Consider the following 18,862-nt stretch of genomic DNA (forward strand, 5'->3'; position numbering starts at 1 on the left):
CCTGTCGCCAGATTTATGGAGTGGAATCACTTTAGCCACTTTCCATTTGTGCTGTATATCTCCTGTTTCAAGTGATTGCTCACATATCTTCAGTAAAAAAATTGCGGAGTACACTAGTATTTTTCAGGATTTTGGTGTTAATGTTATCAGGCCCGCAAGAAGAGGAGATTTTCAAATTGTTAATTATGTTGATAATTCCGTCAAAACTATACCTGACAGGGTCCATTGGAAAGCTTATGTTACATGCATAGTCTCTAACATTAGTAATGTCAGTTACGGTACTTGAAAAAGCTGCACTAAAGGTCTCGTTAAGGATCTCAGCGACATCAGTGCTTGAAATAGGGTTTAACTGAGGGTCAACGAGCGATATAAGTGACTGCTCTCGGCGTTGGCATTGCAATGTTGTCGTGAACGCCAAGAAAGCAACGGATAGTGTCAAATGAGATCCTCACCTATGGTGCAGACTGCACACGATGCTCGATGTCGTCTGATGTATTATTGGCACTGCAGAGGCTCTTAACTTCGTCATCATTCAGCTCCAAATTTGTGTAGACATCCACTGCCATGCAAAATAAGACTAGGAAATAGAACGCTACAGTGATTGCCACCTAAAACATGGACTAAGATCCTTCTGCTTTTCAAAGTGATGGAAAACGATCCTTTTGCACAACCCTGCAGGCAATACCAAGCAGCAATCGGAAACTTTGGCTTCGTAGGGAGAACTGCTGCAAAAGCAACGATGTATCGCCTCATCGAGCTTTCTTCGATGCACGCTTATGAGTGTTTGTATGACAGGTTTAGTGGGCAAGAACTTATGTTGTCTCTTTGAAACGTGGCATCCGCTGGCATCTGTGCAGTGAACTGTCTTCATGCATCCGTCATTCATTATTGTGCCTATTAAAAGCATGCAGTATGCTTCTAATGACACAACACCACGTGCGTTGGCAAGGATATAGGTGAAGATTCTTATCGCAATAGGGTTGGTGGTGATAGGTTGCACAGATGCGTGCTTCATTGGCTATGTTCTGCTGAGGCTGCCCCATGCCTCTGTGCATTTCTGATGCTTTCCGTGTAGGCATCCCTGCGCCGAGGCTGTATTCATTGGTAGACCAGTCCCTGCACTTTCCAAAAGGGCAGAAGATCTTTTGACAGCATGTCATCAGCCACACCGCAAACCAAGGTGGCACAGTTAGCTTTTACACGACCAAAAGTGATCATGGTTTACACACTAACTGGTAGGCATTCAATGTGCCACTTCATGGAGACTGTCGGAGATTCATCGCAGCTACATATAAATTGTTAGTACGCTAAATCGACACTTTTGCCCCTGAAAAATGTTGTTGCACTGGAAGAGCATTCAAAAAATTCATCGGCCCTTCCACTCCGTCAAGAGGGACGGGCAGTGAAGTTATGGTGTCTTTTACCTCAGTCGACGCATCTATGTTGATTATTGAAGGACACAGACAACGAACATACAATACAGCTTTGACTGTGAAGTGATTTATTCTTATTCTTTTATGAAGTAGTGACCTGTGCAAGTAGCAATGGCGGGGGAGGCCAGTTCTCCTCCCCACCACCTTCCTCCGTCTGGCTTCTGATTGTGTTGACTCGTTTAACTTTTTAACTCTGCTTCCTATGTGCTCAGATTGCATGTTGTTAACAGGCTGTGCCTGTCCGCATTCAAGAATGGAACTGCTATAACAACTGCAAAGAAGGTCATCAGCCTAGATGTTTGGGCTTGTTGCAGTTTTTCTTGTAGTGCAAAAAGCGCAAGGACGTAGAAGGGAGAACAGGCACGCACTGGCACTAACTTTATACAATTTATTTCTGGGACAGACGCCACTTTTATGCCCTCACATTTTTCTAGATTTTTTTTAAGCACATTTCTACTGACAAGGTAACAGAAAATAATAGTTCAACTCACTTGCAGACTAGGCAAAAACTATGTTTAACGCGTGTGCAAGAATTCCAACTCCTTCTTTGATAGTGACGTGGATGATTGGCTAACACAAGCATTGCCAAACTCCAATGCGGGCACTTTCAATGATGAGACGAGTTAAATCGCATTTGCTTCTGGTAATAACTATCTTCAAATCGCAGAACGCATCTGCACTTATGACAATGAATTGCAAGGAAGCCATCCAACGAAGGCTTGTTAAGTTTATTGGAGTGCTCCCTAAGCCTGTCATTAATGCATCTGCCGGTTTGTCTGATATAATTATTTCCACAAGCCAATGGAATTCGGTAAATAACACAGGTCCTACAGATAACGTAACCTTTTCTGTGCTGCTTATTGCACACCTTTTTGTGCATGCTTCGAGCTTGCTTCTATTTTTGATTTGCTGATTTTTTTAGCCTTTAAGTAATAATCGGGTAGTTTTATTTGTTTTTTTGTGTGTGTGTGTGTGCGGGTGTGTTTCGTGTACATTTGGTTTTGCAGGATAGTCAGAGTGCCCTTTCGCTCCACGTGCTTGAGGACGTGCAACCGGGTGGGACTTTGAGTCTATAGCCTTTAAATAGTAGCTTGGTAGTGGCAAGACAAATAGCTAGTAGTGGTTTTATTGTGTGTGTGTTGGTAGGAAAGTGAGAGCGTGGCCACGTGGTTGAACACGTGCAAAAACGTGTCATACCTTAAGTCTTTGTGGCACTGATTGCTTTTAAAACATTGGTGAGAATTACTTTGCGACATTTTAAGGATTTAGATCCTGTGTGTATCGGTTTTTGCCAGAAGGCACATGCTCCGCACTATTATAGTATTTGCATTAGAAAAAGCTATGCAATACATGGCAAAAAAAGCCGGGAAAGCAGACAGACCGCGGGAGGTCCCTCATGGCAGATGAGAAGACGGATGAGAATGGAGAGGGAACCGAGTCAACCAGCACACACTGTGATGTCGATGCTAGGCTGAAGAAAATGGCTTTCCAGGAAGAGCTTGTCAAACAGGTTGAAGAGCTCAAAAATGAGCTAATTAGGGAGCGTGATGCACGGAAGGTAGTGGAAAAAAGAAGCAGCCGAGGAAAAGCTGTACAGGGCCGCCATTGTGAACTAGAATGGTCGTGACAATAGAACGCAGTCCCCTGACATGACAGGAGAGGGAGTGCCAGCAAAGTATTTGAAATGCATGCAACGTGGTGAGGGGTTATCTGAAAAGAGTGGCACCTACCATGGGGCCGCCACACAGAAAAAGGAGGAGCACATGGGTCAATGCCCCTTGTCAAGTCCGAATCACGTGGAAAAGCACAAAGGGAAGCAGGGAGAGGTAGGAGAGAGAAAAATGGTGATTATCACTGGTGACTCAAACCTGGATAGGTGCTCGGAAGCAATTGTGGAGAGGATGAAAGGCGACAAAAAAGTGGCGGTAGGGACATTTCCGGTGTGGATGCCGAGTTCTGTCATGGAGTGAGCAAAAGCAAAGCTCGCGAAAAATGCCCACATGCGCAACCTTGTCATAGTAGCAGGTGGGCTAAATAACATCCTAAACAGGAAAGGGACAGGACTAGCCCAGTGCTTGGCGAAGGGGGCGGACGACTTTCGCAAGCTGTCCCCTCAGTTGCAGATCGTGGTGTACACGGTGCCAGAGGTACCTGTACGTGACAGTCATGTACAAAGAGCCTGTACAAGAGTATGTACATGTACAAAGAGCATGTACAAGAGTAGTGGCTGCAATGAGGCGATATGGAAAATGAGCAGAGAGAAAGGCTTCGAGGCTGTCAAAATAAACAGGGAAGTGAGAAGGTGTGGTGGTTTTCAATGAGACGGGATCCACTTCAATTACAGGTTTGCACGAGAAGTGGGCTGGCGACTTGCTGGTCGTGCTGTTGCTTATTTAGGGGGCCCACGGGCGCTCAGGAGGCCAGACTAGGTAGTAAAGAAGGCCCCCTAAGGGAACCTCGGTATAGCATCGCTGTCAATAACAGAAGAGCTTGCCATGCAATCAGCTACATAAGCATGCAGGGCGGCAGAAGAAAGGAAAAGTAGGCAGTGATTTAGGAGCAGTTAAATCGAGAACAAATGGGGCTTAGCATTTACAGAAATGCACCTTAGAGACTCGGAAGAGCCGCCAGTTATTGAGAATTATATTTGGGAAGGGTGCAAGAGAACTAAGTCGGAAAGAAAGGGAGGGGGAGTCGGAATGCTTATCCAACAGGGAGCCAAATGGAAAAGAGTAAGTTCAAAATGTCGAGAGCATCTTTGGTTATCAGGTAGAATGAGTGGGAAAAAAACTTGGCTGGGCGTTACGTATTTGTGGAGCGGAAATAATTGCACAGAGAAGAATAAAGAGTTAGTGGAATGCATAAGCGCTGATGTTAAGAATTTCGGGAATGGTGCTGAAATTATCCTATTAGGTGACATGAATGGCCACATACAGGATTTAGATGGCTATACAGACAACAAAGGGAAGTCAATGCTGGACCTTTGTGAGCAACATAACCTCATTATCGTGAATACAGGGCCTAAGTGTGAAGGGGAGATCACATGGGAAGTGGGAAACCGGCAATCGACCATTGTTTACTGTCTGACAGAAGGAATTCATGATAAGTTGAGAGAAATGGTCATTGATGAGGAAGGTTATAGCAGCATAGGTAGTGACCAGAAACACATCACTTTGAAAATGGGATATGTAGTTGGGAAAGAGAGCAACGAGTGCAAAATGGTCAGTCCAAATTTGAACGCTGAACAAATAATAAATGTAGTCACTAGAGTCGAGGAAGAACTTGGCAAATGGCCTAGTAAAGAGCGGGAATATAGTGAGCTTCTAAGTTTAATAATGACAGAAAAACGGAAAGAGAAACAGCATGTTTGTTGGAAAGGAAAAAAGAAACCGAAAAGCTGGTGGAACAGGGAGATATGAGAAGCGATCGCCGAACAACAGAAAGCATCCGGAGAGCACAGGCAGGCAAAGAAGGCGCAAGTGCCACAGGATGAAGTAGCCAGTAAATGGGAAATATACCGGGAGAAAAAGTATATGGTTCAAATACTGGTTCAAGCAAAAATAAAAGGTGAAAGTGAATGTTGGTTGTCAGAAATACGTGAGAAAAAGAAGGCCGCACCTAGAATATTTTGGAACCACATAAAGTTATTAGGCAGGAAGTCAACAACAATAGAACAGCATATCCTAGACTAAGATGGAAATGGACCGGAAGGAGAAGCGGTAATAAGTTGCATCCGAAAAATAGCAGCTGAATCTTTCCAAGGCAATGACGAGGTTGTATTTGAAGAAACAAAAGAGCATGAGAGACCCAAGTGGAAAAGGAGCTGCTGCTGACAAATTTCAACTGGAAGAAAGCGGAAGAGAAAATTCCAAAGTGCACAGCCACAGGGCAAGACGATAGATTTGTACCTCCATTTTCTGAACACATAAGCAAAGTCTGCCCGACTCTTGGCCAATCCCTGCCAGTGGGTAAGCGCCAAACTCATGAAGGACATCATCATCAGGTTCCCGTTAGGCTGATAAATGAACTGGGACCAAAAAGTAAGGAAGCTCTGGTGAAAGCAGTGAAAGAAAATTTAAAACATAGACGAATACTGCACAGTTGGCGACAAAGTAGAATGAATTTAAATTAGGAAGGTAAGAGGGAGAAGATAGAATCCACTCGTATAGACCGTTGACCATTACATCGGTAATATACAGGCTAGCAATGCAGGCAATCAAATTAAAACTGCAAGCATGGGCAGAGAATAATGGCATCTTTGGAGAACTTCAGAATAGGTAGGCATTTAGATAACTTTTTTGTTCTTACTCTGTGTATTGAAATATCAAATAGAAAGCAGATCATATGTGGCTTTTTTAGACATTACAGGAGCCTATGACAACGTAGACCACAACATTTTGTGGTATATCCTGGAAGGGGGAGGCATAGGTGGCGATTGTCTACAGCCTTTGAGAGAGATTTACCTCGAAAATACCATTTGGCGTTGAATGGTAAGGGATGAGGAGCGAGGAGAAAGTTCATATCAACAAGCGACTGAGGCAGGGGTGCCCTTTATCCCCACTGTTTATGATGTGCTTGGTGAGGATGGAGAGGGCACTAGAAGGAAATAATATTGGGTTTAATCACATACAAACAGGCGGGTACAGTAGTAGAGCAGTAGCTTCCGGGTATATTTTATGCGGGCGACACTGTGTTGCTAGCTAACAAGCAAAGTGATTTGCGACGTCTGGCTAATACATGTGGACAGGAAGGCAGCAACTTAGGTTTGAAATTTAGTGTTAGAAAATCGGGTGTGGTGGTATTCGATGAAAACAGTGAACAGACAGTGGCAATACAGGGCCAGGAAATACCTGCGGTAACAGAAAATAAATACCGTGGTATATGGATAAACAAAGGCAATGGATACATGGAAACAAAGGAAAAAATAACAGTGAAGGGGAAGAGAAATGCAGCCATAATGGAAGCATAGAGCGCTATGGGGATACAATAGGTACGAGGTGCTCCGGGGTATGTGGAAATGTGTAATGGGTCCAGGACTTGATTTTGGAAATGCAGTTGTTTGCTTTAAATCAGGGGCACAATCAGGACTCGACAGGAACCAAAGGTCAGTGGGTCGCCTAGCATTGGGCGCTCACAGGAAGACTACAAATGAAGGTGTGCAGGGTGATATGGGTTGGACTAGTTTTGAAGTGAGGGAAGCTCGCAGTAAAATTGAGTATGAAGAACGGCTGAGAAATATGGAAGAAAGTAAATGAGCTGGGAGGGTGTTCACGTATCTGTACAGGAAAAACATTGATTCACAGTGGAGGAAAAGAACTAGGAAGCTTACCAGCAAGTATGCGGCCTGTATGGTGGGCAAGACAGCAACAAAGAAGGTCAAGCGGAAAGTCAGAGAGGCTGAAATAATCTCATGGGTGGTGGCAATGGAAAAGAAACCTGCCATGAGTAACTACTTAAGAGGAAAAAACGAAATCAGGAAAGAAACCATTTATGATAACTCAAAGGGAAGCTGATTACTTTTCAAAGCGAGATCGGGATGCCTTAGAACATGCACCTATAAAGCGAGATATAAGAACGAAGAAGCATGTGTGTGCTGCAGTAAAGCTAGGGAGACTATGGAGCATGTTTTATTAGAATGTGAAGACGTCTGCCCAGCGGTCGATTTAGATACAGTGGAATCTCAATGATACGATCACGGCTAATACGAATTTCTGGATGATACAAATTTTTCTCTGGTCCCGGCCGAGCCCCATTACTTTGCATCGTGCTAGAGAACGGTTGTTATGAATCAATTTGACCCGCGTCGGTTGGTATGACAATTACCGAAGACACTTTGGAAATTTTAAAGTGTGCTTGGTGAAAGCCAGACGCTGCTGCCGTCTGCGCTCCACTTCCCTGGCTTTGCTGTTCGGTGAAATGGCCGGTCGCTGCTGCCGTCTGTGCTCCAATTCATTCGCTTTGGTGTTTGGCGATATCACCTGTCGCTGCTGCCGCTTTCGTTCTGCTTCCCTGCCTTTGGTACCCGGCTATCTAATCAGTCGCTGTTGGCGTTTCCATTCTGCCTCCCTTGCTTTTGCATCTGGTGACATGTTCATTCGTCACATGCGCATTCGCTCCTTGTTCTTCTGGCGTTTGGTGTTGGGGGAATCTGGCATCCGCTGCCGCTTCCCCGAACCGCTTGGCGCGCTACCACTGGGCCATTTCGGAGCTATGGGTCTGACTCACTCGACTGCAACAAGACGTCTGAGAAAGGAGCGGCGGTGCAGCCATATAAGTGTTCTGTGGTGCAGCTGCCATCGCCAACGCCTGCACGCTCGTTCTACCGCTACTGTGTGACGTCACGGTTGCTATGCGCAGCTGCACCCCCGACCGGCGCATGCCGGTTGCTAAGGAGGGGAGGAGAGGCCACAGTTGGCACGATTCCAGCACATGGGCGGACTCAACCGCTAGCATGAGCCCCACCGACGGCAGTGAAAGAGAACAGACAGTGCCCAGTTACGCGATTTCACCCTCTTTCTTTTGGTGCGGAGGCGCGGACGCAGCTCCGGACAGCCAGAATGAAATCAGCGACGACACGTGCATGTGTTTTTATGGATTTGAACAAAGTCTGCTAATAGACCTGACAAAGAAAAAGAAGCAGAATGACGTTAGAGACTTTTTGTTCAAGAAATAAATGCTTTTTACTTACGTGTGCCTGAGTTCACCTCTGATGCTTTAATTTAACTAGTTTTAATTGTTTCAATGATACTGTTACGTGGGTGTTGCGGTTGCGGCAGTGACGAGCGACGTGGCCAATGCGACAGCAGTGGAAGCAGATCGGCCTGTCATCAGGGGTACGCCATTCGAACGGGTTGCGGCGAGATATGGGCAGAAAAGGACTGCCGGGGACACGGTGCGCTCTTGGGATCGGATGTTGGTGGCTCCACCGCATGGTGCTCACTGCGCATGTTCCTCTGGTTTGAGCGGTCTATAAAGGAGTGACGCAATAAAATGATGTCAGTTGAGAGTAGCGCCTTATCCTGTCGTCTTTCTTGTGTCTGTCTTTTTGCGCTAAACAAAGTATTCATGGATTCACACCAACTAGCCCGCCAACGCATTGTGGACACGGAGGGCCGGCAGAGAACTGGGGAACGTTGGGTTGAGATGTTGTACACACGGAGTTCAGACCCATGTTCTCAAATTCCTGTCTGACTACAGCCTGAATCATCGCAATCGTGGTTGCTGGCAGATCGGGAGGTGTCGCGGTTAAAGCTGGCGAACAGGCGGCCTCGAGCTCACGGCGAACAATACGGGTGACGTCGTCACAGCTGGTAGCCTGACGTGGTCGACCCTCACATGTAGATGTAGCAGTAGTGTTGGGTAGCCGCGTGATGTGGTGTGTGATACGGCGGCTCTTAGCCTGTTCAAGGCGACGGCATTCTTTAATGATGGCGTCGATTGTCGAGACGTTGCCGAAAACAAGCAAATTGAAAGCGTCGTCGGTGATGCCTTTTAGGACATGTGACACTTTATTAGCTTCAGTGGCTGCCAAGTCACTGCGGCGTCATAGGAAATGAAGACGCCGATAAAGCCACTCGGACAGCTCTGGAAGACACACAGGAAGAGGCCATACCACTTTCACAGTCCGACGCAGCCAGAAGCCTTCAAGTGCTTGCACGGGAGATCACGCTCTCTTTATGGTGCACACCAAGCAGCCAGACCAACCGCAGCAATCATCAACACGACCTGCCCTCATTGATGCATCTGTGTATGCCAACTGGACTCCGCCGAAGTGAGGCCACCCTGCTTTATCGCTTATGGCTAAGGGTGGCCTTCACGAAATCCTACTCGTTTCGCATTGGAATGGCCGACAACGCTCTCTGCAATGCCTGTCTTTGCGAGGAGACGCTGGAACACATTCTGTGCGACTGTCCTGAATATAATGTTCTGAGACAGTACATGGTGTCTGTTCTAGCGCACCTGGACAATAGACCATTGTCAGTTGCAACCATTTTCACATATCGCCGACAGAAGACATCGCAGCTGAAGGTGACGAAGGGACTACTTCGGTTTATGAAGGATACAGGCTTGGACAAGCGGCTGTGACAGTGATGTCGCATACCGCGCAAGGGTGACGGGCTGTAACTGATGATGTGTTTGCTGTGTTATGTGCTCTCTCTCTCTCCTCCCATCTTTCATCCCCCCCATCCCGCTCCCATGTGTAGGGTAGCAAACCGGTTAGGCTACACTGGTTAACCTCCCTGCCTTCCTTCTCCACTTTTTCCTTCCTTCCTTATCAGCTTCAGGCATAGCGTCGTCAGCTTTTCGGCATAGAGCCAAGACGTCGAGGATGTATGAAACGTACGGCTCTGTAGATGTCTGAACACGAGACACAAGAGCCTTTCTCGCGGCAAACTTGCGGCCAATGGGGTCACCGAACAGTTCCCATAGCTTCTCTTTGAAATTGTCCCAACTGGTTATCTCGTCATCATGCGTCTGGTGCCAAACGCGTGGGGTGCCGCGGAGATAAAAGATTACATTGGCGAGCATAATAGTTGGGTCTCGCCTATTATTAGCGCTGGCATGTTCATATAGCTTGATCCATTCGTGAACGTCCTGTCCCTCCAGACCAGAGAACACACCAGGGTCGCGATGTTGGGCAACCATGACGACGGGAGCAGTCGGACAAGCCGAAGCCGTTGCAGAGGTGGTCTCGTCACCGGGAGGCATGGTGACAAGCTTGATGTACCGACCACTCCGGAGTTCCGTGGCGAGGTACGGGTAATAATTTCAGCTAATACAACTACTTTTCGTGACCCCGTGAGATTCGTATCATCAAGATTCCACTGTACCACTGGCCTCATTAAAGCCCTTGGGTTCAGCGAGAGCAGGGGAAAAGTAAACATGCCCGCAATAGAGATTAGTAATAGGCGATTGGAAGATTGGTGGAAGAAAAGTAGGGAAACGACAAAAAACGGTGACGTACAAAAGCAAAGTTCGCAATAGGAGATCATAAAATTTGGTTGTGGGAGTTCATAGTGTTTTTTTTTCTTGTTTAATCTAGGCAGAACGTTCGACAGTATAATAGCAAGAGCTTGGTGGCGCAACCTACTGCCCCTTTCCAAAGGGGATGCCCATCCATCCATCCAGGCGCAGCCCATTCGTGTTCGGAGGGGTGGAAGGGTGACTGGATAGATGCACGAGGCGGCAGTTGTGGTGGCGGGCGATCATGCAGCGGCTCGGATTTCGCTTTTTAAAGCGAAGTTTTCTTTGCTTCTTCCTTCAACTTTCCACTGCTGCTGCTGCTGCTGTTGCTGCTGTGGCTGCTGCTATCAGGCACATCACGTCGAGGGGTGGGGGGGTCACAGCCTATGCATACATAGCACGAGCGAATCAGAAAGGAAAGGCGATGCTAGAAACTTGTTTTCACCCCACCGCTGCCAAGAGTCAAAACATCAAGAAAGAACAATCTCTTCATCTGCATCACGCAACGAAAACACGGTACAGAACAGCTTCTTAAGCGTGACTCACAAGACACGCCAGTTCCTTTGTCGACGGAGAAACTGAGGGTTCACTGATACAAGCATCACCACCCTTCTTGATATCAAGCGCTTCCAATATCTCCCTTGTCAGTTGATCATCTACTCTGTTCAAAACACAGGTTCTATCAAAATCTGGAGTGCACTTGTGAGCCGTACAATGAGCACTAATGTGACCTAACTGCTGGTTTTCCATCTTGTATCGATCCTCATACAATCTATCGTTCAGACATCTGCCCGTTTGGCCAACATATGATAAACCAAACAAGGGAACAGAATAACCTACTTTCTTTACATAGCCAACATGCCACATAGCCCATGCTTTTTTGTGCACACCTGTTTATTTTCTTGATGTCCTGCATTCACCTTGGCACGCATGAAACCAAGACATTTCGGAGCAGAAAATAAAATCCAAACATTTGCTCGTTTGCCTGCTTTTTTCAGATTGTGAGATATGCTGTGAACATATGGGATGATAGCAAACCTGGTTCCAGAAGGGCCTGCTTGACCCTGGTCTACAATGTTAGGTTCCTTGAGCTGCCTGAACTTTTTTTTTTTTTTGCAACAGATAAGATCACATGGTGAGGATAATGTGCCCCCTTTGAGGCGGCTGAATTGATAATGAAAACTGCTTTGCAGCCGATACACATATGACTTGTTAGTGTGTTGGTTAACATGATTGAATGATGCCTCTCTTTATTACGTTTGAGTGAGCTGAATTGAAGGAGAGGGTGGGTTCACTAGCCCTTGGCTTGAACTGCCAGCAAACAAGACATGACCAGAAAGTAATTTCCAAATCTAAACATTAGACATTTCTCGGCCGGAAGCTCGTGAGTCGGGGTTAGTGGATGCAAGGCTGTTTTAAACTCTGGTAATACTAATGATGACTGGGTTTCCAATTCTGGACTGTCACAATTTAAGAACACTTAAGAAGTCATCCACAAATCTAAAGGTCTACATCACATTTGTCCCTGATGAGCACTGTTTTAACACATCTTTTGAAGCTAAAGAGATGTCGCTTAAAACGGGCTATGCATGAACTTATGCACACCCTCTTTCTGTAGAAAGCCATCATTCCATTTTATGTGTGTAGACTTCAGGTACATGGATAACAGTTCCAAAAAAAAGAACCTACTGCTATGCCAGAAGTGTTCTGGAAAGCAACTGCTCTAAATTTATCGATACAGTCAATGACGCATTCCATCAATTCATTTTGTGGTATTGAGAAATACAAGTCTTTTATGTGGATAACAGTCTTTTATGTGTGATAAAGTGGATAACATATTTTTTTATTTAATCATACTGTTGGCCATTACAGGGTGGGTCAAAGCAGCACTTCAACAATTAGTACAATACCTGGTATTACAATAATACATATATCACAAAAATAAAACAAGTCACTGGCAGTATTTCGGCAATTAGTGCAGTACATGAGGGCACTACATGAATAGTGTTTTAATAGGTGAACATAAGCGAAATATTCTACAGATACTCCGATCAATAGGACTATAAATGCAGTGTTTATTTAATAAACGAGGTCATACACCTCCCCTCCACTCTAAAAAAAAAAAAAGAAAAGCATGTATATGTGCGTGCATCTTTCAATGTTGCCTTAAGTTTTTCTCAAATTCTTCTGCACTGATGATTTCTCGCGTTAACACCGGCAAATCATTCCATTCTTTAATGGTTCTTGGGAAGACGGAAAATGCGTAAGCGTTAATGTGCATCTGAGGTATTTGAAAAGTATTATATTTGCTTTTTCGTAGCGTTCTACCTTGTCGTGCTATCGAATACTATTCGCTATTGATGTTGAATGTGCTTTTAGTGACAAGAAAAAAGAACTTTAATCTAGCTATGTGCCTGTGTTCAGCGAGCGTAGGCAAGTTCAGCAAACCGAGCATTTCGGAGACTGAATCTGTGCGAGAATAATGCTATAGAATAAACCTTGCTGCTCGACGTTGAACTCTTTCCAGTCTCTTAATTAACCCTGACTGATAAGGGTCCCAGATTTATGGGTTTTTCCCTGATTATGCTGGCATATTCTAACGTGGGTCGAATGTATGTTAAATAAGCTGTTAGTTTTACTGACTGTGAGGCTAACTGCAATTTCCGTAGCAAGAACCAAAGCTTCTTTTCCACAGTTTGGCATATTTTTGTAACATGGTTCGACCAGCTTAAATTCACGGATATATGTATGCCTAAGTATTTCAGCACGTCAACCGTGGAAAGCACTGAAAAATTCACTGTGTAATTAAAATCAAAAATATGATTTATTTTATTCGTTATGTGCCATACAACAGCTTTACTCTCATTTATTTTCATTTTCCATTTGTCACACCATTTTTGTATAGCCCTAAGAGCGTCACTGAGTAATTTCTGATCTTCTGTACTATTAATTTCTGTGTATATAAGCAATCATCGGCGAAAACTCACACCACGATACCTTCATCAATTGCAGAGGAAATGTCATTAATATATACTAAAAATAGTACAAGACCTAACACAGACCCCTGTGGGACAAGACGTTACGTTCAGCGGCTTTGATTTAATGTGTTTCCCTTCTGCGTATTGGGTTCTGCCCCGGAGGTATGCGGTTATCCATTTTACTATTATTGCGTTTATTCCCATATTAGTCAGTTTCACAATCAATTCTGCATGTACCACTCTGTCAAATGCTTTCAACAGATCAAGACAGATGGCATCTACCTGTTCCTTATTGTTTAATGCGCTGGCAAAGTCATGGATTCTTCCAAGAAGCTGTGTTGTTGTGGAAAGGCGCTGTCGGAATCCGTGTTGATTGGGAAAGAATGAGTTCGCATTTTCGATGTACGTGTAAATTGACTTGGCTACAACATGTTCTAGGAGCTTGCAGCAAATGCAGGTCAGCGATATTGGACGATAATTTTCAATTATCTGTCTATCTCCAGATTTGTGCACAGGTATAACCTTTGCCGTAAGCCAGTCATAAGGGACTCTGCTTTCTGCAAGTGACGCGTCAAACATAATTTTTAAGTAATGCGCAACCCACTCCGCATACCTGCGCAGAAATGCGTTGGGTATGTAATCGGGGCCTACCGATTTTTGGCGTCAGTGTTTAGTAGAAGAACTACAATACCCTCATACAAGACTTCAAGGCCTGGCATCTCTTCCGAGCGAAGCGATGGGGAGATTATGGATTCAGTACTGGATAGTGATGGAGCAGAAAACACAGACTGGAAGAACTCGTTGTAAGAAGAAGCAATCACTGCAGGATCGGTAACTACAGTGTTATCAACTACAATGCTATGCGACTTGTCCTTTTTCGACATGTGACACCAAAATTTATCGGGAGACGATCTCATGAAATCTGTCAATGTTTTTTTGTAATATTTACTTTTGGCTTCAGTGATCATAGAATGCAGTTGTGCAGAAAACTCAGTTATATTTGTTTTCATTCTGTGCAAGATATTTTACATGTTCAGAATTCTTCACACCAAATGGGTCGCCAACGGGTAGTTTACTCAAATTTTGCTGGAGAAACAAGGAAACCTCTTTTTGCCATGACCCATTTTCTGAGGTTATGACCCGTAAGGGGCAATTAAATTTATGGGTTTTTGCCCTGAAGAATACATGACGGCTCAACTTTTTTTCTGATTCTATTGCAGTCATCAGTTTCGTCAAATTCAGGTTCTTGCAAAGCTCCTTGGCGTTGGTTTTTACTTTTACAAGAGACACTTTTTTGCACTTCTTAAAAACCCCCGTGAGGGCTTCTGAAGCTTTTGATTCAAACATTCCTTTTGGCAATACAACAAAGCCACCTACCTTCGGAGGTTAGAAGAGACAGGGATTGTCCTTTCAAATAAGAAACTGTTTTACCTACTATGTTTGGCTTCATTGTATTGATTGAATTGTATCTTTGATTGTTGTATCTTTGATTAAATCAACTGTTATTCCATCTTCTGCCACTCTTCCCCGTTTCATAGCTTGCAAGGCCCTTCTGACCTCATCACTAGTCATAGGACGCGTTTCTGTATACCCTGTTCATTACTGCTTCGATTGGAAGTATCCTGACTCCTCTGGGTACTGTATAGAATTCTGCTGCTTTTACTATACCTTCGAGATTGCTGATGATATTACCCTGCTCATCTTTCAGTCCATACATCTTGGTTTATCCTATTCGAAGTTTCCTTCTCATTGATTTCAGGCTGCACTCATTGTTTACGGCTTCTTCAGTCTTTCTCATGTTATAATTTCGAAAGTCACTTATTTTCTCCTTGTTGATCAGTTTTGACACTTCCGCAAATTCTATCTTATCTCTTTCAGTTTGGCACTTTCATACTTCGTCGTTTCTTTATTAGGTCCTTTGTTTCTTGGGAGAGCTTGCCTACTGGTTGCCTTGGTGCCTTGCCTCCCACTTTAATTGCTGCCTCTGAAGCCAGCCTAGTTACGGTTTCATTCATTACCTCTATTCATTATCTCTCTGTTCTAAGGCTGCATATTTATTTGCAAGTACCAGTATGAATATATCTGCTTTTACCCTTACTGTCTCTAGGTTGACCTGATTCTTCTTGACCAATTTTGCTCTTTCTCTCTTAACATTGAGGTAAATTCTAGCCATCACTAACCTATGATCAGTGCACTTTACCCTACCTATCTCTTCTACATCCTGTACTATGCTGGGATCGCCAGAAAGTATGGGCTCAATTTCATTTTTTGTTTCACCATTAGTGCTTTACTAGGTCCACTTTCAGTTGCTACACTTCTTGAAAAAGGTATTCATTACTTGAAGTTTATTTCTTTCTGTGAATTCTATCAACATCTCTCCTCTAGCATTCCTAGAATCGACGCCGTAGTTGCCAATTGCTTGTTCCCCAGCCTGCTTTTTCCCCACTTTTGCATTGAAGTCGCCCATTACTACAGTATACCGAGTTTGCACTTTTCTCATAGCTGATTCAACACCTTCAAAAAACTGATCTACTTCATCATCATCGTGACTGGATGTTGGAGCGTAGGATTGTACTGCCTTTAATCTATATCTCTTATTAAGTTTGATTACAACTACTGCTACCCTCTCATTAATGCTGTAGAATTCGTCAGTGTTGCGCACTATGTACTTAAGGATTAGGAATCCTACTCCGTATTGCTTCTTATATGGGATACCTCTATAGCAGAGGATATGGCCATTAGTCAACACTGTAAAAGCCTCACCAGTTCTTATCTCACTAGGGCCGATAATATCCCAAACAATGTCTGATAGTTCCTCAAAGAGTCTTGCTAAGCTAGCCTCACTCGACAGAGTTCGGGTGTTAAAGGTTACTAGGGTCAGTTTCCATTGGTGGCCTGTTCGAGTGCAGAGATTGTCAGCACCCTCTGCTGAGTTACAGGTCTGACCGCCGCCTTGGTGAGGTGCTCTGCAGGTGCTGGGGACTGAGGGTTATGGGTTAATTGTAAGAATCATGAGGGAGGGAGTGGCCGAATACTGCACCAGGGAGGCCAATTCCTGTTCTTGCAACTTTGTCTTGCAAATTTATTTCTTGCAACTATGTTAATCTTATGATACATGGACAAAAGGTAATGAGTGCCTCACAGAAATCCTGGATCCTGCCCAAAAGCAGCAGTACAGCGCTCATAAGAAATGCGCATTTGCTACAAACAATTTTAATAATTAAACAAAGTATTGTACGTGGTGTAGGTATAGATTAAAGGTAGTGCAAGCCTACGCTCCAACATCCAGTCACGATGATGAGGAAGTAGATTTGTTTTATGAAAATTTTGAATGGGCGATGAGAAAAGTGCAAACTCGGTATACTGTAGTAATGGCCAACTTCAATGCAAAAGTGGGGAAAAAGCAGGCGGGTGAACAGGAAACTTGCAACTACGGCGTTGATTCTAGGAACGCTAGAGGAGAGATGCTGGCAGAATTCACAGAAAGGAATAAGCTGTGAATAATGAACGCCTTTTTCAGGAAGTGTAGCAACAGAAAGTGGACCTGGAAAATAAAAGCCCTAATGGTGAAACAAGAAATGAAATTGATTTCATACTTTCTGCCGATCTCAGCATAGTGCAGGATGTAGAAGTAATAGGTAGGGCGAAGTGCAGTGACAATAGTTTAGTGAGGGCTAAGATTCACCTCAAGTTGAAGAGAGAACGAGTAAAATTGGTCAAGAAGAAGCTGGTCAACCTAGAGGCAGTAAGGGCAAATGTAGACAAATTCAGGCTGGCACTTGCAAACAAATATGCAGCCTTAGAACAGAGATGATTATGGCATAGAGCTAATGAATGAAACTGTAACTAGGTTGGCTTCAGAGGCAGCAATTGAAGTGGGAGGCAAGGCACCAAGCCAACCAGTAGGCAAGCTCCTAATAAAGAAACAACAAAAAATGAAAGTGCTCAACTCAAAAGATAAGATAGGATCCGCGGAACTGTCAAAACTGATCAACAAGGTGAAAATAAGTGATATTCGAAACTATAATGTGAGAACGACTGAAGAAGCCGTAAAAAATGGATGCAGTCTGAAATCAGCGAGAAGGAAACTTGGCATAGAAAAAACCAAGATGTATGCACTGAAAGATAAGCAGAATAATAGCATCAGCAATCTCAGATATAGTAAAAGAAGCGGAAAAATTCTATACTCACCTGTAGAGTACCCAGAGGAGTCAGGACACCTCCATTAGAAACAGTAATGAACAGGATACAGAAACTCCTCCGATAACTAGCGATTAGGTCGGAAAGGCCATGCAAGACATGAAACGAGGAAGGACGGCAGCAGAAGATGGATAACAGTCGATTTAATCACAAAGATGGAAGAGACATAATGCTTGGAAAACTGGCGGCTCTTTATGTGAAGTGTCTATCAACTGCAAGGGTCCCAGAAAACTGGAAGAATGCAAACATTATACTAATCCACAAAAAGGGAGACATTAAAGAATTGAAAAATTATAGGCTCATTAGCTTACTTCCAGTATTATATAAAATATTTACCAAAATATTACCAAAGTAGTGTTTACACGAAGTTCGACAGTTACACCTGTAAGAGGTTTGATTTGATTGTTGAAGGTGTTAATATACTGAGACTGCAACGCTATGTCAGCTATCTCTAGGCAGAGATGAAACAGTTACAGTATCTGATAAACCAATGATTTCAAGCCGTAAAACATACCAGTCATTTGGCACGGCTGGTTGTAGTACTTTATCCTGACCTTGCCCTCGCCCACAGTTTAAATATATAAAGCTGATTGCGTTTTCGAATACAGAAATAGTGGTCCCAAGAAACTGAGCATGATGCAAGTTGCGCATGATGACATTTGTTATGGCGGTAAGTGTGCGGCATCAGGCGTTCTCCGCAACGCGACTGTATATGGCCAATCCCACGCGTCGTCCACTACAGGGCGCCGTGAGAAGGCATGAAAGACAATTCTCGCTGTCCAAGCAGGGGATGCGTAGTAAAAAAATGCACTACTTATGAGGATTTTCTTGTAGGGCAAAAAACACGAGAATGCAGAAGAGAAAACAGACACACACAGGCACTAACTTCCAACATCTGTTTTGTCTTTTGTGTCCTCGTGCTTTTTGTATTGCAAGAAAAACTTCAAAATGTTACACCTACAAGCGCAAATATCTACGCTGGTCAACTTATGAGGTCACTTTATTAAGAAAGAAAATTTAGCTTCAGCTGTAGTTTTGTCGCACTTTCCAGCGTGCAGCTGAAAGTGCCCACTTTAATAAGTGGGAGGGAGCATATGACATACTTTGCACCCCCCCTCCCTCACTTTCGAAAGTGGGGGGGTGAAGTGCCTCCTTTCCCCCAGCTCCCACCAGTAGATACACCTATGTTAACTTTACTGTGTGATCTATATGGAGGCAGTGAATTAATTTAATTTTCGTGGTGGCCAGGTCCGTGCAAATTGACATTTTCCGGGTAGATGCTGATTC

Source organism: Dermacentor variabilis, chromosome 10, assembly GCF_050947875.1.
Source record: "Dermacentor variabilis isolate Ectoservices chromosome 10, ASM5094787v1, whole genome shotgun sequence".
Classification (NCBI taxonomy): Eukaryota; Metazoa; Arthropoda; class Arachnida; order Ixodida; family Ixodidae; genus Dermacentor; species Dermacentor variabilis.